This window comes from Vulpes lagopus, chromosome 1 (genome assembly GCF_018345385.1).
Source record: "Vulpes lagopus strain Blue_001 chromosome 1, ASM1834538v1, whole genome shotgun sequence".
Taxonomy (NCBI): domain Eukaryota; kingdom Metazoa; phylum Chordata; class Mammalia; order Carnivora; family Canidae; genus Vulpes; species Vulpes lagopus.
This window is the reverse complement of record NC_054824.1, coordinates 137354368-137361100: the sequence shown is the minus strand read 5'-3', so window position 1 is coordinate 137361100 and position 6733 is coordinate 137354368. Positions and strand designations below refer to the sequence as shown.

At 37.2% G+C, this 6733-nt stretch overlaps 1 pseudogene; it reads right to left on the bottom strand.

The window, feature by feature from the left end:
- On the bottom strand, positions 1–676 carry LOC121487509 (annotated as a pseudogene).
- Between the last annotated feature and the right edge of the window lie 6057 nt (positions 677–6733).

Genomic DNA, 6733 nt, shown 5'->3' with positions numbered 1-6733 from the left:
TCAGGAATTCAGTTTCATATAAAATTGAACTTGCCTCAAAAGCTCAGGGAGACTAGAAATTACGGGTGCTTATCCTGTGGTATCATTATGCAATTCAAAGAATGGTGCAGCTACCAGCTTGTAATTTTAGGGACCACAAACAAGGCATCTTCCTGAAGTTGAACCAAAAACAACTTGTGTTCCTTAGGTTGTGTAATATCTGCAGAAATCCATGGATATCGAGGAAATTCAAAATTTGGTATCTGTTAGTTACCAATGCAGCTATCAATGACCTGGATAGCCAGGTATCCCTGTTAAGCTTTTAATCTTTTAATGTCTTCTGGGTTAAGTTCACTTAACTTGGTAACTTAGTTGTTCCCAGCTGTAGCAATAACTCATGGGCCAGTCAGTACTAATGCACAATCAGAACCCCTTCTATGATCCTGCTTTTTCCAATTTTATCAAATTCCTCATTCATGCAATGAAATCTAGTTGTAACAGAGTTGTCCTTGTAGAGGAACTTTTTTAAACCAAAAGTATTATTACTAAGAGGGTACAGGTTGACGGTGCACTCTAGGGTGAGGGGCTTGGTTGGCTCAATATACTTGTTGACAAAGTGGTTGACACCCCCACACCCTCTGCCCTTTCCTCTCCACTTGGGGACAGCCAGTCTGCACTTGCATAGCATCATGAACATGCTGGTAATCTCAAGCATTGGTGATGAGCTGAAAGGGGGAGACCAGAAACTTTCCCTGTGCTGGAAGTGGTATTCTGTGCACTGCTCAGCAGTAGCCACCACTCTTAATATGGGAACATCAATTGTGTTTGATTATAGTAGATGCTCATCAAATATTTATTGATTTATTGATGGACCTTTGCCTGACCCAGTAATAGAGTGGTTAAAATGTTGAATTAAATAGCTACTAAGTCGGCATGAGCAATACATTATTTTCTGCTCTTCTGAAAATACTTTTTTCCTGATAATCCTTTTTTTTCAGAGAAATAGTGAAATCTCCATACAGTGGTATATGCTCTTTCCTCCTGTTGGCACTTAATGACTTTCATTTGTATTTTTTAAAAATTATTTTATGTGGTATATATATCTTGTGTCTCCAACTAGATAGCAAACTCTTAGATGGTAGGAAAGTTATATTTTTGGTGGTTCCTCTAACATCTAGCATAATATTATAAATGTATATTATTAAGTTCAAATATTTATAGAACTGAATGAATATACATCTAAAAGAAAATAATTTTACATTGGAATGGCTAATGATAGGAATTCCTCTTGACAGCAATAAAGATTTCAGTTTATTGAATATTTCCTGTGTGTTAGGTATTGCTAAGTGCTTTACTTATGAGGTCTCATAATTTTCTTAATGATATTATGAAATAGCTGCCTTCATTCCCTACTTTACAGAGTGGAGCTCAGAAGAGTCATGTGACTGTCTCAGGGTCACACTGTCAGGCATGTCAGAAGTGAGATTCAAAGACATCTGACAACTATGCTATTCCTCTTCTCACATAAGAAGGGGGTGGGATTCTAAGTTCACATTCTCTATTTTCCAATGTGGGTAATTCATAGGAAAGACACCAGTAGCATTAGACCCCAGCTGAAAAGATCAAAGAAAACCAGAACTCTCCTGGGAGATCCTTTGAAGAAATTTTATTTTCCTCAGTTTTTTCAATTTGGGTTACATATGATTTTCCCTATGGGCTTTGGGTGTCTTTATAAAACCTTTGAGGCCAAGACACAGCTTCCAAATGACATTGCACTAATGGTATAACAAAGTGGACATATTTCACATTAGCTAGTGAGATCAGGTCAAGGCCCATGCTTTGAACTCTATTTTTTCTAAAATACTTCCCTGACTCTGCCTGCTTTGATCTCTTACTTTCTTTCTAGCATGTTTGGTATTTATTACATATTTGACATAGACATACACTAGCCTCATATGGCTAGTTACCTAGAGAACCCATATGTCAGGTTTGGTCTCCTTTCTCCTTAAATCTAGGTTGGCCTATATTCCTGTTCCATGCCCTGCATAAAATACGTTGCTCTCCCCAAGATTTTCAAGAGTTCAAAATAGGTTATGTTGTAGGTTTCGGTGTCTGGCTCTAGATTCTTGCCTTCTCCGAATTCTAGATTTTCCATCTTGTGTTTTCTCCCTGTTTATTTACATTGTGGCCTCTATCCAAGCATGGATCTTAGTCCATTTTTCCCATTTCCACAAAGATACCATTTTTTTTTTGTCTTTTGCAATTTGCAGACTCTACTGAAAGTTTAGGGAGAAGAGGGGAGTCTATACCCTAGCAAAGCAAAATCTCAGAATCAAATATTAGGCTATTTTTAATCAAAAGTCCTCTCCCACTTCTGTAAGTTGCTGGGCTATTCTCTCTTCTCCTTTCTTCTACTCCTATCCCAACAAAATCCAGTATTTCCCCTCATTTTATTATGCAAAAAAATTCAGCTCTTGTCTGTCCCTATTTCTAAATTCAGGTCTTTGTCCTTTTCTGCAAAGCCAAATAGTCTCCATAGAACTCCTTATTTATCAAGTTCTTTTTTTTTTTTTTTTAAAGATTTTATTTACTTATTCATGAGACACACACACACACACACACACACACACACACACACACAGGCAGAGGGAGAAGCGGGCTCCATGCAAGGAGCCCGATGTGGGACTCGATCCGGTGCCTCCAGGATCACGCCCTGGGCCGGCAGCACCAAACTGCTGAGCCACCAGGACTGCCCTTAATTATCAAGTTCTTTTGGAGAAAGCAGGGCTTCTATTTTCAGTTACTTATTATTATTTTCTTAGTTACTTATTAATACCATTATACATTTCACTCCCTATTTACAGGCAAATTTCCTTAAGCATTAGGACTACATTTTTCTTCTTTTCTACTCCTATAGAAAATTTCAAAGTTAGTTCGTTCATACTTGTTTAGCTGAATAGACAGACAAGAAAGACAAACAGGTATAGACATAAAGTTGGGGAAGGAAACAAAGAGAAACAAGATGGTCTCATCACTTTACCTGTTACTTGACTGAGCCTAGGGGCCCTATCCAATAGTGTCCTTCATATTTGGGTGAGGGATGATAGAGAGTAGCTTAATTCCTTTTCTGCCTCAAAATGCTTCTTGCTGTCTATCTCTCTTGTTGGATTCCTGTCTTTTCAGGTTAGTTTCTGTCATCTTTCCTGCTAAATGCTTTGCCCTTTCAATATGAATTTCTCTTCTTCTATGGGAAAGTGGAAATCTGAAGATCCAGAGTGGGCGGCCACAGAGTTATCTGAACCAAAGTGGACCAGAAGTAAGTTTTAAAGTCAGTGTATGCAACTGAGAATTCTGAAACGAAATAAACAAGGAAATACAAAGGAGTGATGCGTGTGGAAGGGAGAGGCAGACATTATGGGCTCCAAGAAAGTTTTAGAACTACTATTGTTTTTCATAGGTTTGTTTTGCTTTGTTTTGGTTATGAGCAGGACAAAGGGCATTTATGTTCTAGCTGAAAGGGCACAGGGTAGGACAGATACTGTTCACCCCTTTTTCTGAAGAATATAGATAAAAAATGTTTATTAAAAGCAAACTATGTCCTAGAAGTTATATCAGATTTTTGCTCTTTCTAAATTTTTAACACAAAAAATATGCATACTTTTGTAAAAACTCTAAGCAGATCATATAGATTATATGTTTATGTACAGCAGAAATGTGAAGTACAAAGTTCTTCATCTCAGTACCCTTCTATCACAATCAGTTTCCCCTATGTAGAGCCTCCACTGTGAACAATGTCACTATTGCTAAGACTCAGAATATTCCATTTGTTTGATGTTGGAAGGGACAATTTTTTTTTTTTTTCTGATCACTAGAGGGGACTTGTCTTTTGTTCTCTCATGAAATAATCTTCACAAAGTTTCCTTTACTCATGACCTATGTTTTCAGATGACAAACATACTCAGATTCACATTTTTGAGCAGTCCTCAATATATGAAAATTGTGCATGGTCTTCCATGCTATTTTGTTTGTTGTGAAATTGCAGGTTATATATGGGTGGGACCAGGCTATTTCATACTGTACTGTTCACAAAGGGAAATATTAGGGTCATGGGAAGTTGTTCTACAGGCCAGGCAAGCCATAGCATATAAGCAGTACTCTACTGATACCTTATTATGAACTACTGACAGAGAATAAAATAAGTGATTCTTTTAATGAAGATGAAATGCATGGTTCATTGAAGAAAGCAGAAATGTCACTTGCTACTTTCAAAATTGGACCATTTGGTTGAACATTTGTGTTGCTTTATTTGCTGCTTATCAAAAGATTTAGATAGGTCTTACAAAGTTCTTACTGAATTTGCAAGTATAACCAGAGAAAAAGAAAGTTAAAACAAATAAAGAAAAAATAAAGTGAAACTTACTAGACAAATTTATATCCAGGAGTCTGTTATTTCAAGAATGGTCAAGCAGGCCACATAGCTGGTGGGGGAACCAAGTAAACCTGGACTAAGAGACAAAGAAGAGCTGATTGTGTAGAACCCCAGGCCAAACACCTGTTACTCAGTCTCTACAATCTTCACATACTACTCCCTGGTATTCTTCATGTGATTTGTCAAGGCCTAATGGCAAAGCTTTGGATTTTAGTATTTCTTGTATGCAATCAAGAAACTATGAATAAAATAATTGCACTTTCCACCCATTCTTTCTAGAGACCAAAGAAATGGGCTTGTATCACATGAGTGAATTAGGTTTACTAGGTGCTAAACTTCTTTAGATAAGGGCTTGCACTTTATTTATTTTTTAAAAGTCCCCTCACACTTAGCACAGTGAGGGGCACCCAAGGGACAATAACATATATTTTGTGTTTGTTTTCATTTACTGTTGTTAAGCGTAAAGGGAATTGACTGACCATTTGATTAAGGATTCAGAGCTGCTGAAAAGTAGGCAGACTCATATTAATCTGATATTGTTTAGGTGGGTGCTATATGACATCTGTGGAAAGAGCCAAATGATCATTCAAACTCTTGTCTCATCTAAAGAGTTTTGTAGTCAATCTAAGTACTTATGATAAACTGTGTAATAGGAGGAAACAATCATAAAATGACCCTTTTCCAATTGCTTCAGAGACAAGCAAATTAACACTTTGTCACAGACCCATTTATTTTAATTGTTCTCTCCTAGGTAATATCAAAAAGTCAACATGAGTAGAGGAAACAGAACAAAACAAAACAAAACAAAACAATTTGTTCCTCATTAAATGTTAGAAAAGCCCAAGATAAACCTATTTAAAATTGATCTGATAAGCCCTGAGAACCGTGATGCACTGATGTGTTTTCCTCAGCTAATGGTCTGCAGCTAATATTTATCCATTGGTTTGAGTAACCATTAATCTCCTGTGTTGAGAAACTCCACAAATGCAATTTCTAGGGCATTTAACCTTTCCACGTTTGCTGTCTCTTGAGTTTGGGTGACTCGGTTGTGGTGTATACTCAATTTCATTTAGTTTTCTTGGGTCCCAATTGCCAAGATAATAGCACCAACTCCATTTAAAATTAGTCTTTCTCCTTCCACAATAACACAGTGATATGTTCCTGAGGTGTAATGAAGTTAAATTCATTTTGCCTTCCCATACTTACATTCTTATCCATTACTACCTTCTCTTCCTTGCAATGCACTCCCTGCTATTTTTCTCCTCTGTAATTTGACATCAGGAATGACCACATAGGAAACAGCTGAGCAGTGTAAATGCCTTTCTAATGATCTCAAAGCTTCACCACAAGCTTAATAATATTAATGTCCTCAGTTCAATCTTTAGTGATCTTATTTTTTGTTTGTTGCTGTTAAAAAATTTCCATAAGCTTAAATATGCAGCCAACTTAAGTTCACTTTTTAACCTAAGGATGTCGGATCCACCCGTTCCCTCCTCCCTCATCTCTTTCCTCTCTCAAGTTACCTTAGTCTGGGCCTGACAAGTAAAGCTTTTGAAAAAAATGACCACAGTTCTGAACAAAGCCTGTTGTTGCAGGTAATTGTTGAAATATCAAGGGTATTGCGTCCTCCATTACTTAAGCTCTCATTTGTGGTTTTCATGGTTTTGAGGAATGTTTATAGCTGACAGTCCTTTCTTTACAGCTCTATCCTTCAAGCTCTGGCTGATACTGCTGAGAATGACCGCTTGAGTGACTGATAAAATGTCAAGATGCCATTATTTCCAAGAGAGTGTTTGGGAGCAATAAGATCTGTTTCAATTTATCTCATCCACCTGAATTTAAGTCTTAGGTTTAACTTCGTTGGCTGCTACAACCAAATTGTCTCCGGGTTTTTGAGAGAACAGCCATCATGGAATGCAGAGAGGGTTATAATGATGGTCACGCCATGACATTTGTGTTGTATTTCACTGTGCACATTGGTGCAATATTTTGGACTTAATTAATACTCTCCAGGAACCTCAGTTTATGGATGGCAATAACCATATTTTAGATCATGCGAAATACTGCAACAAAAATTCAATTCATAAGGCAGATGGCAAAGCCTAGTTTGAAGAACAACAAAACAGGAAGATTTACAGTGAGTTTCAGAACTCTTCAACTGGAATCCAGCCGCTGCCAAAGCTCTGTTATTTCACTGGAGGGTAACAATCTGTGAGGGTCATTAGTGTCCTCATAAAAACTGAGATTAAACAGTAGTCAAATGAAATGAATAAATAGTTGAGGCTTTTTCTGTGCAATAGAAGTGGAGTTGTTTAAAAAGCAAGG